Below are 10,880 nucleotides of genomic sequence, written 5' to 3'. Positions count from 1 at the left end.
ACCGTGAGATCATGACCTGAGCCGAAGTCGGACGCTCAGCCGACGGAGCCCCCCAGGCGCCCCTGTGATTTCTTTCTTCATGGAGCAGCTAGCGCTTGGGCGTATTATGGGCGCCTGCCCCCCCACAGATCTCCTTCTCGGCTCGTCCTGCCTGGGGTCTGCCTCCTGGAGGGGCCCGATGCACATAGTAGAGCCGGAACAGCCCGGGGGGTGCTCAAGGCGGGGGACGGGCCCCTTTTCCCCGCGTGGGCAGGAGCCGAGGCTCCAGCACTTTCTCAAGGAAACACTCTGAAGCCTTGTCATCCTGTCGGAAACTTCAGAAGCGTGTTCAGAAAACACACGCTCGGTGGCGTTGGCGCTGGGAGAGCCCTTAGCCAAACCGTGGCCCCGGGGCATGACGGGAGCAGGCCCAGGTGCTGTGGGGAGAAGGACGATGGCCGTGACTCTCGTCGGGGAGCACGCACCCCAGACCAGAAGCACATTGAAACCAACTTCTTATATAACTCAGCCCATTCTTCCTCATCTTTGTGGTCAGTTTTCTAGAACCCACCAGCAACTTTTTGGTTCACCTTCTGGTTTTGATGTGCTGTTCTCCACCTTTGAAAGGGGAAATGGTCAGGAGACCTCAGTATTTGTTTTGTTTTGCTTCATCTTTACTAATGAAATGGAGGCAGCTCTCCATCACGGCGCACCTGGCCGGGGCAGCGCTGAGCCCACCTGCCCCAGGGAGGGGACACGGACCGTGAGGAAAGGGGGGCAGGAGCCTCAACTCAGGGACGCGAACACAGACTCCCGTGAGGTTCGGGGAAGCCGGAAGGTGCCCCGCGTTGTTGACTCTGATCTTGGTGGCCCTAAACTCTGAGCCGTGTTCTTCTCCCCGTGACCACGTTCCATCCTAAAGGACATGGTGCGACGTCCCCATTTTACAGATGGGCCATCTGACACTCAGGGAGCTGACGCTGTCCCCCGGGAACGGAGAGGTCAGGTCCCAGCCCAGGGCCCTAACCGCTGCCCCAGGGAGGCCCCCCGTGTGCTCGACACTTACCAGATGCTCAGCTTTAAAGATGAGAACCCCTGACCTCTGTCCTCCAAGAGTCACTGACCCGTAAGCGAGCCCCCAGACTTGGGTCGTTTCAGACAGATCCCCCCACCCCACGGCAGGGCCAGGCGCTCTCACGGCCACAGCATCGGCTCCGACGTGAGCCCGCTCCGTGGTCTGGGACAGGGACTTCCCTCGCCTGGGCGTCAGCGTCCTCACACGTGAAGCGGGGCTCCAGCGCCAGACCCCCAGCGCTCAGATCTGGGCGGTACTGCGTCTCCTCAAGTGAGCTTGCCCAGGCTACCGAACCCCTCTGCCCCAGCTGCCCCGTCTGTGGAATCAGCCTCCTGCAGGGACTTGTCATGAGAAGCGTCAGCACCTAATAAGCCCCGGCCCTGGTTAACTGTACATAACTCCAAGGATGGGGGTGAGCTCCGGAGGTAGCTGAGGGCCGGAGCTCCCCTGCAGGTGTGGGAGGCCGCGGACCCGGATTCCTGCTGCGCCTGTGGTTTGAGAGCCAGAACCCGGCTTCCCGGAAGGTCTCCCTGCAGTCAGGTCCCGTCGGCCAGCCTGCAGCGGGTCTCCGGGCCCAGCTCACGTGGGGCGCCCCGCAGCGTGACCGTGAGCGAGGTGTGCAGGAGAGAGGCCAGCCCTTCGCCAGAGCCCCTCTCCTTGGCTGTCATCGGGGGACACCGTGTCGTCCCTCCCGCCTCCAGAGCTGCTGCGGGAAGCTGAACAAACTGTAATCGTTATAATTATGTTAACAACGCCCACTTTATGGAGCCCTCGCTGTGTGCTGGGTGCGGTGTGAAAGGTTTACATACGAGAGCTCGTTCCATCCCTGCCACGATCCTGTAAGGTAGACACTATTCGCTTCCCCGTTTTGCAAAGAGAGAAACCAAGGCACGTGGATATGAACCGGGGTGACGGGGTGGGAAGGTTACCCGCACAGGTGTCTCCTCTCCACACCGGCCGTGAAGCAACAGGGGTCAAGACTCCTCTTTCCCGGGTCTTAATTGTGGCGCTCGGCCTCAACTTTTCAGGACTGTCAGGAGGACGTGATGGCCCCTGGGAGAACCGAGTAAGGGTTCGGTGTCTGTGCTTTGGGACAGCGACGACCCTGGGGTTTCCGGGAAGCTTCCCCGGTCCTCAGAACAAAACTCAAGAATGTTTAGAAGCAGCCGCGTCCGATGCGAGGTCCTGCCTGCGAGAAACCCGCTGTAAATGGGCTAAGCGTAAAGGCAGGGGAAGGGCGACTCCGGGAGAGACACCGTGCCAACCCCAGTCAGAGAAAGCAGGGGCGGCTTTGTAAACGTCAGACAGAGGAGATTTTATGGGAACAACACGGCCGGTGATAGACGGACATCTCCTAACTAACGGGGTCGATTCGTTGGGAAAACATGACCAGCCTCTATGAACACCTGCTACCAGAGCTTCAAAAGAAAGCCCATGAAACTGGAAGAGAAAGCAACACGTCCTCTGATGTGCCCAAAGCGGATAGAAGACAGAGCCAGGGCCGTGACAGGGTCTGAACCGAGACTCGGGCTGAGGGAGGGAAAGGCTGGGACGGAAGAGCTGGCAGCGAGGCCGAAGACGGGCATTTCTCACATTCCGTCAGGCTGGCGGGGGCGGGGGGCACCCGCTGGCACCACTAATAGAAAAAGCAAAGGAACAACAAGGTGGTGGGGGCGGCGGGCGGGGGACGCCGACCTTAGTTTGGGGATGTGCACGGTCATGCGGCCAGCAGATCATGCAGGCTGGTAGAAATTTCTGGAAGGCAGTCGTAGAAGTAAGGCAGCCAGAGGAAAGCTGGCGCTGGGGGCGGGGCGGCCAAGAGGTTATAACCCTGACACCGTCCAACAAGCAGCCTCCTGAGAGTCCCGGCTTCGGCGTCTGCCGAGCCCCCTTGGTGGAAACACGCCCACCACCCAGATACTTATCCGGCACTCAGTCCCCGTAAGTGTTTGTTGAGCGAATAAACAGACCGGAGAGCCACAGCCTCCACTTACGAAATCCCGGAAGGAATAACACCCAAATCTGCGTGTGTAGGTGTGTGTGTTTCAATAAAGCCACAAAGGAGAAAACAGGAGTAAACATCAAGTCCCCCAACGCAAACTGGAACCAACCCTCCAGCGTTTCCCAACGAATGACCCAGAACAAAACAGGAACATCCGAGGGCTCTCTGGCCGGGCTCGATATTTCGCTTTGACTCTGCTCCATGACAGCGGGTGCCGTTTCCAACAAAGAACAAACGTACTTTCTGCTTCGTGTCGAACAACTTTCGGGCGCAGTCCAGGGGAGGCCCAGGGGACAGGGGATCGCCGTGCTCTGGGGCCCCGAGAAGTCCAGCGCCCAACCCTGGGAAGGTGTGTGAGGCCACAGGGCAGATCTGGCCACAGGTGAGAAGCAGGACCCCTCCTTGCGGCCAGCACGTGACGTGTTTGACCACACGTGGTCCTGCTGTCCACACACACACACACACACACACACACCTGGCCGGGTCTGTTCCCTCTCCCGTCAGGGTCCACAGAGCATGGCATCTCTGGGAGGAACGCCCAGGAACGCTTCGGTGACTCGCACATACGGAGAAGCACAGGAAAGCACCTGCCAGACCACACTTTGATGCCGGGGAGGGGGGGGGGAGGTTAGCAGGATCTCACAGCGACAGCCCGGATGGTGTTTTCGTCCCGTGACATCGGTTCCAAAAGGTCAAGAACGTGCCCGCAACGTCCCCCAGAGAGCTTGCCCGTCATGTGAGCACGTCATGTGGCCTCTCCAAGTCCAGTCCCGGGCCTGCCCCTGGGACCTTGGACAGGTGCGTCTCTCCAAGTCCATAGTCTGCACCCGCACAGTGGGGACCGTGACAGGTGTCACAACTCCCAGTGGCCGTGAGCGTCGCCACACTAGGAACGTGACCTTTGACACCAGCGGTCTCAGGGGCAAAGCCTGGGTCTTCCTCCGGCTCGCTGCGTGGGAAGCATGGCCGGCCTTCCTCTCCAACCATGTCTTCACTTTCTCCTCCATAAAACGGGGACAGTAAAGCGCCCATCATGTGGGGTTTGGGGCGAAGGAGGTGCAGGACGCTTTGGCACAGGGGTTCGGGGACCACACGCTCGCCCTTTGGGGCTGCTTGTCCCAGAGCCCGCTCCCAACTGCTGCTCGCAGGCGTGTGTGCTCCAGGCGGAGGGGGAGACCCGGTCCCCACCCCCCACACCCCCATCCCAAAACTACATTCACTGTGCATCCTTGATGCATCACACGCAGGGAGGCCTGGAATCGGCTTCTCAAGAAAGAGCAGCTTTGATGGCTAAGTGGTTAGAGCCCCCAAAACAGCCACCGGAGGCCAAGAGCCGTCCAAGGAATGACACATAACCAACCCTTTAATGAAAAGGCGAAGGCTCGGAACAGCTCGGCCAACCAAAGCTCCACGTCTGGGCACCGACCTTCCTTCCGAGCTTCCTGGAAGCGAGCAGGGAAGGCGGCAGGCTCTCAACCACCAACAGAGGCACTGAAACCTAACCTCATCGCGGCACCGGACTTGGGTCTGGGGGAGAAGCCGGTCAGAGGTGCTCGTATAAGTGACCTGGAAAGCGAAACGCGGACGCCTGAGAGAGTAGATCTGCCGGGGAGGACAGACGGACAGGCAGGCTGGCGGGAGGGGCTGGGTGGCCCCCATTCGGCGTGGCTATCGAATCGAGTACGGGACCAGGGCGTCTCAGAGTGTCAAAGGAAGCGCCACTTACAACGATAGCAAAACAGGCATAAACGAGGCCTGCCCGTGCAAATTCGGACCGCGGCCACCAGCGGTCACCTCTGCCGTCACCCGGTGTTTGGGGCCGGGGGTGGAGGGCCGTCCGCGTGTGTGACTTTTTAGTGATTTGACCTAATGGCCACAGCTGATGTTTGTATGGGCGATAAGACACTCGAAGGCCGGCTGGCACCCTTGGGCTGGGGACCACGCTGGGCCCACCATCGTCCACCTGCTCTGAAGGGAGGTGACAAACAGCTTTCCTGTGAGGCTTCCCACGCGTGGCCCCCGGGTCGTGGAAGCCACGCACCCTTCGGATACCCTTGCTCATTCCGGAGTGTTTGGATGCCCAGCTCAGAGGCTCACTCCTCTCCCAGCTGCGGACCTCCCTACCGCTTTTTCTTAGCTGAGAGTTCGCCGTGCTCCCGTTTGAGCCGTGACACTTCGCGTTCCGAGGACACCGGACAGGGTTCCTTTCGCACAGCCCATCTGACATGCTCCCCGTAGCCCCAGTATTTTTCCTAGGTTAACTACTGTCTGGGGGTGGGGGTGGGGGCAGTAGGCCAGGTCCCGCCTTCCTCTGGAACAAACCTACGATCAGAAAGAACTCTCTCGTTTAAGGATAGCGGGCAGCTTCTGAGCAGCCCAGCATGAGCCAGCGAGGTTACGGGCTACAGAAAAGAACTTCAGAGAAAACTCCTTTTGATGTCCTCTCCTCTGTTCGGACGGCACAAGGAGAATTCTCCCGGCGCGAATAAACATGATCGGTGAGTTCACACAGAGAGCTTTTTAAAACCTTTTACGTCTCTGGCTTTTTCTGGGAGTTCTGAAAGCATTTTGGGACTGTGCGTCCCAAGAAATGACTTCTTTTTAGATGGTGTCGTGTGATGTGGAGCCTCCCCTCGACGCGTCCTGGCCCCAGAGCCTGCACGGCCTCCACCCGGGCTCAGATGTGACGACGGGGTCCCGCCAGCCTGCACCACCGCGGGCTCCTCTCACAAAGCCCCGAGTGTTTGCTGCTTTCAGTTTTCCTGAAAACGCAACCGTGATGTGACTTTTTCTGCTTTTGACACAGGATGGGTCCCCTAGAGTGAGAGAGTTAACAGGTGAAGACGGGGCCCGGCAGTGGGCACACGGGGGGCGGGGGGGTCCTCAGGCATCGTGGTGTCCCGCCTCCCCTTAGAAAGGGGGAAACCGAGGCCCAGCGACAGAGCCAGAATGAGAGCCTGTAGCTCTTAGTGCCCCGGCTGAGGTTGTAAATCGATGCTGCGGGGCTCTGAGCCCCCACGTCCACCAGACTTTGCTTCCCCACCCTGCAGGCCAGCATCACCCCCGCCGGCCGGCCGGGCTCCCACCCTGCTGGGCTCAGACCCCCGGGGGCGTCGTCGTCTCTCTCTGCAGCATCTCCCTCGCTCGTGGTGTGAAATTAGGAACAAGGTCCTGCAGCCCCTTCGGTGGCAAGAAAAAGGAGCTCCGGGGGACTTTCCTCCCTTCCTGCCAGGCAGGGCTGGGCCCCCAGCAGGACAGGGCTGCAGGGGGGGCTTGGGCAGGGACCGCAGGGGGCTCGGCTGTCAGCAGGGATGCCCAGGGGGCAGGAAAGCAGCCCCGGGCCTTGTCCGTCTCGTCGCCTCCCCCCCCCGGCCCCCGGCCCTTCTCCAGCACCTCACAGGCATCTCCCATACTCCCAGGTGCTCTGTAAACGCCCCCCTGGTGGCTTGAAGGGCCCGCACCCCTCAACTTGCACAGCGGCACAGCTCAGGTGCCAAAAGTGCGCAGATCACGCACCCAGGCCTCGGCAGATCCCACGCGAACCCCCCAGAAGGCCCCTGGTGCCCCGTCCCGGGCGCCGCTCGCCCCCCCCAGGGTAACCCCAGCCTAGCTTCCAGTGATGGGGATCCCTCTTGCCTGCTTTGATCGTGCACGGGTGCAGTCGTGGTGTGGACTGTTTCCGGTTTGCTTGGCCAGATGGTCCGTTTGGGAACCATCCGCGCTGTTCGGTGTGGCTGAGGGTCGTCAGCTCTCGGCTCCCTAAACACACCAGGACGGGGAAGGCCGCGCGGCAGGACGTTCGTTCCCACTCTCTCAGGTTAGAACACCAAACCGTGAGGCCGCGGCAACTTCGTGTCTGTCCGTGCGTCTGACATCGGGAGAACACGGGGGATGGCGCTGTACTCTCTTTCCAGTTCGTTCTGTAAACTCGGCATGATGTTTTTAAACCCGTCCGTGCTGCTGGCGGGACCCGCGGCGTGGGGGCCGCACAGCCCTGCCCACCCCCGATCCCTCGCACGCGTCACACGGCCTTCCACATCCCCATCCCTGTCCCCTGAGGGACCTCCGGGCAGGAACTTCTTGGGCCACACGTCCACCCTGCAGCCCCAAAGGCAGCTTCTGGACTAGGTGGTGAGCAAATACCCCAAAGTTTCAGGGCCAGGGGAATTGGAGGAAGGGGTGCCACGACCCGCCAGCAGGGGGTGCTGCCTCCCTTGGGATCTTTGAGGCCCTAAGGGTCTCAGGAGCTTGGAGAGCCCCTCCGATGGATGGGATGGATGGAGTGGGGCTGTGCCAGCCACACCTGTGCCTCCACGGTGACCCCAGTGACCCCAGACACTGTCTGGAGCGTCCCTGAGCCCCGCAGGTCGACCGCTGGCAAGGGGTGTACTGCAAGAGTGCATCGGGCAGGAAGGGGCCCTGACACCCCCACACGCCCACGCGTCCTGCTCTGCCGTCACTTGGCCATCGGGAAGGGAAGGCAGAATGCGAGGGGACACCCTTGGGCCCATCGCAGCATCTGAGAGGTCAGGGCCCCGCCCCGGGAAGCCAGGCTGCCGGCCAGCAGCCTCTGGCGTCTTCCAGAAGCTTCTCCCACCTCCACGGCCCTGCCCGGCCTCTGCACCTTGCACCACAGGGAGAAGAAGGAAAGTGAAAATGAAGGGAAGTCGAGCAAGTACTGAGAGCAGAGTCCTGGGGCAAAGCACCCCCAGGTCAGAGGCAGCCGTGCCCTCATCCAACCCACCCAGGGCTGATGCCGTGTGAACCTCGGGCATGACCCTCCGGCCTTGGTGACGTGGCTGGGCTCCGGGACCAGAAAACGTTCCTGCCTTTTCTCCTTCTCCTGTGCTGACCGGTCCCATCCGTGCCCTCCGCGTCCTTTTACCCACCCAGCATGCACTGGGTCCCCGCTGCACGCCGGGCATGTGTGTAGGGACCGACGGGCAGCGGGGCTGGAGCCACGTTCACGAGGACCTCCAGCGTGCACAGCCACCGGCGTGAGGGCAAGAGGCCCGCCACCGAGAGGGGTCACACTGCTGTTCCTGCAACTGGGTTCTGGTATTTCATTATTCTTTGTAAGCAGGCTCCACGCCCACGGCGGGGCTTGAACTCACAATCCGAGATCAAGACCTGAGCTGAGATCAAGAGTCGGATGTGGGTGCTTAACCGACTGACGGTCCCTGGACAAGGCGGGGAGGTTCCTCCAGGGATCGGCTGCATCCCTCCCACGCGTGCCCTTAAAGCAACCGTTTCTTAGTAGATGAGGGCTCGGGGTGTGTCTAAAGTCACAGCAGCCATCACCGTGTGTGCGGCACTCTGTCCTCGACATCTCACCCGCACCAACTCATTAGGATCCCATTTCACAGGTGAGCAGGCTGAGGCCCAGTGACGTCAGCAGACTCCTCAAGGCCACGCAGAAAACTGGGGCAGAGAGAGGGAGGCCCCAGCCCGGGCAGTTGGTTCTAGAACCCCCCAAACCCCCTCCCGAGCTGCGCCGCTGGATATAAAGCCTGCCAGCGGGTCCAGATGGGGCGGCCATCCACCCCAATCTGCCTCCTGGGTCCCTAGGCATCTGGAGCACAGGAGAAGCTTCCAGAAAGTGAAATTCTTCCTCCAGCAGGCTCCAGTGGCTTCGAGGGGCTCTGAGATGTTATGGCTGTTCAACACCGGGAGTGAGTGGAGTTCCAGGAACACCGGAAGCTTCATGACCACTCCTGTCCAACTTTCTTTTTCACTTTCTTTTTGTTTGGGTTTTTTTTTTTTTTTAATTCCCTACCCCGTGTTTTGTTTGTTTCTTCTTTTTTCTCTCCAACTTCGTGTTTCCCTGTGCTTTCCAGGCTGCCTGCACTGGGCCCGCTGCATTTGGAATTAAAGACATGTTGTTTTACGTCACTCGCTAGACACGTGTGTGCTGTCTGTCACCACCAGTCAGAAGAAAAAGGAATGACCGGCGCAATTCAAGCAAACGGTCAGGATGGTTTTCTGCATCATTTTCTAGGCATTTTTTCTTTCTTTCTTTTTTTTTTTTATGTTTATTTTTGAGACAGAGCGTGAACAGGGGAGGGGCAGAGAGAGAGGGAGACACAGAATCCAAAACGGGCTCCAGGCTCTGAGCTGTCAGGACGGAGCCCGACGCGGGGCTCGAACCCACCGACCGTGAGATCATGACCTGAGCCGCAGTCAGACGCCCAACCGACTGAGCCACCCAGGCACCCCTCTAGGCGTTTTTTCTAAGCAGACACGACCTCAAAGAAAATCCTTTGGAAACATGCCTCCTTTTCAGAGAGAAACCAGGAGCCTGACCCGTCCCCGGGTCCGAACACGGAAGCCTCGGCTTCCCCATCTGACGGGTATCAGCTCCCGGCCAAGGCGGAGCTCAGGACACCAGGGGTTCTGAGCTCGGAAAGTCGGGGGGCTGGAAGGCGAGCCCACAGTGGGACTCTGGGCCGCGGGCGCGGGACCGCCACAGCGCAGCTCGCTCCTGGCTGGCCTGCCAGGAGCTGGATCCACGTGGGTCGCTCACCCGTGCTGCGTGTGGCCGCCGCCGGGAAGCCCCGCAACAGCCAGAGCCAGGAGTCGGGAAGGCAGGGACTCGAGGGGGGCGGCGACCTCGAGGGGTGACAGGGCCGCCCAGCCGGCCCTGCTCTGCGTACCGGGCTCCAGAAGGCAAACTCCGGGCGGCCGCACGCTGGACACCAGGGAGGAAAACCCGCTCGTTCCGCTGCCCTTCCGGTGGACCGGGAGGCCCTGACCGGCAAGGACCGGGAGGCTCGGGGACAGGCGTCCGCTCGAAATCCCGGGGCCGCCCCCTTACGGAGCGGAGCCTGCCTCGGAGTCGAAGGGGACTCAGCCATGCCCTGGAGGCTGGCGGGAGGGACACGACCCCGAGGCGGGCGGACTAACGCTCCTGCCCCACCGGAGAGACGCTTCGCGAGGGCCTTGGAGCCTCACACACGCACACCCCCGTCGCTCGCCCTCCCAAGTGCCTTCCGTGCCTGAGCGTGAGTCCCGGCTGGCGGCCAAGACCCTCTCCGGCCCCGGCGGAGGCCTCGCCGCAAAGTCACCGGAGGGCTTGGAAGCTCCGAGGAGGCCAGCGCCCAGGACAAACGCGGGGGAGAGGGAGTGGCCACGCTGCTGGGGCCGCACCGGCCTGCGGGGCTCCGGTGGCTACTCCCCCAGGAGCCAGCGGACTGGAGCACCTGGGCCTCGGCCCTGGAGCCAGGCTTCCTCGCCGCCCACTGCTGCGCCGCCTTGGGAAAATGGCTCCACCTCGCTGGACTGAAAGGCCAAAAGGAGTTCTTTTCTCCCCGACTCACGGGTTACACGGGCTGGGGCCACGAAGTGCTCAGGACGGGGCCCGGCGCATAGTAAGAGCTCAGTAAGTCGGCTCTGTTGTCACGACCGCCGGTCCCTCCCAGATGGCAGCACCGGGATCCGGGCTGGGGCCCCGCCCAGCGCCTTTCTGGCCGTCCTTGGAGAGGCCACCCAGGAGACCGTCTGGGACCCCAAGCCTGGAGGACTACGGGAGCCACTCCCTGGCCTACACACTGGCACGCGAGGCCACAGGTGCACACACGTGTACGGGCACGTCGTCACGAACATCCACGGAGGACCACGCTGGCCCACTGGCAGCAGCCTTCCCCTCGCCTCCCCTCCCCTCCTCTCCTCCCTTCCCCTCTCCTCCCCTCTCCCCTCTCCTCCCCTCCCCTCCTCTCCTCTCCCCTCCCCTCCTCTCCTCTCATCCCTTCCCCTCTCCTTCGCTCTCCTCTCCCCTCCCCTCCCCTCCTCTCCCCTCGCCTGCCTTCCCCTCCTCTCCCCTCCCCT

The sequence above is a fragment of the Herpailurus yagouaroundi genome, unplaced genomic scaffold (genome assembly GCF_014898765.1).
Source record: "Herpailurus yagouaroundi ecotype Mexico unplaced genomic scaffold, PumYag 190, whole genome shotgun sequence".
NCBI classification, from domain to species: domain Eukaryota; kingdom Metazoa; phylum Chordata; class Mammalia; order Carnivora; family Felidae; genus Herpailurus; species Herpailurus yagouaroundi.
Note: the sequence above shows the minus strand (reverse complement) of the source record.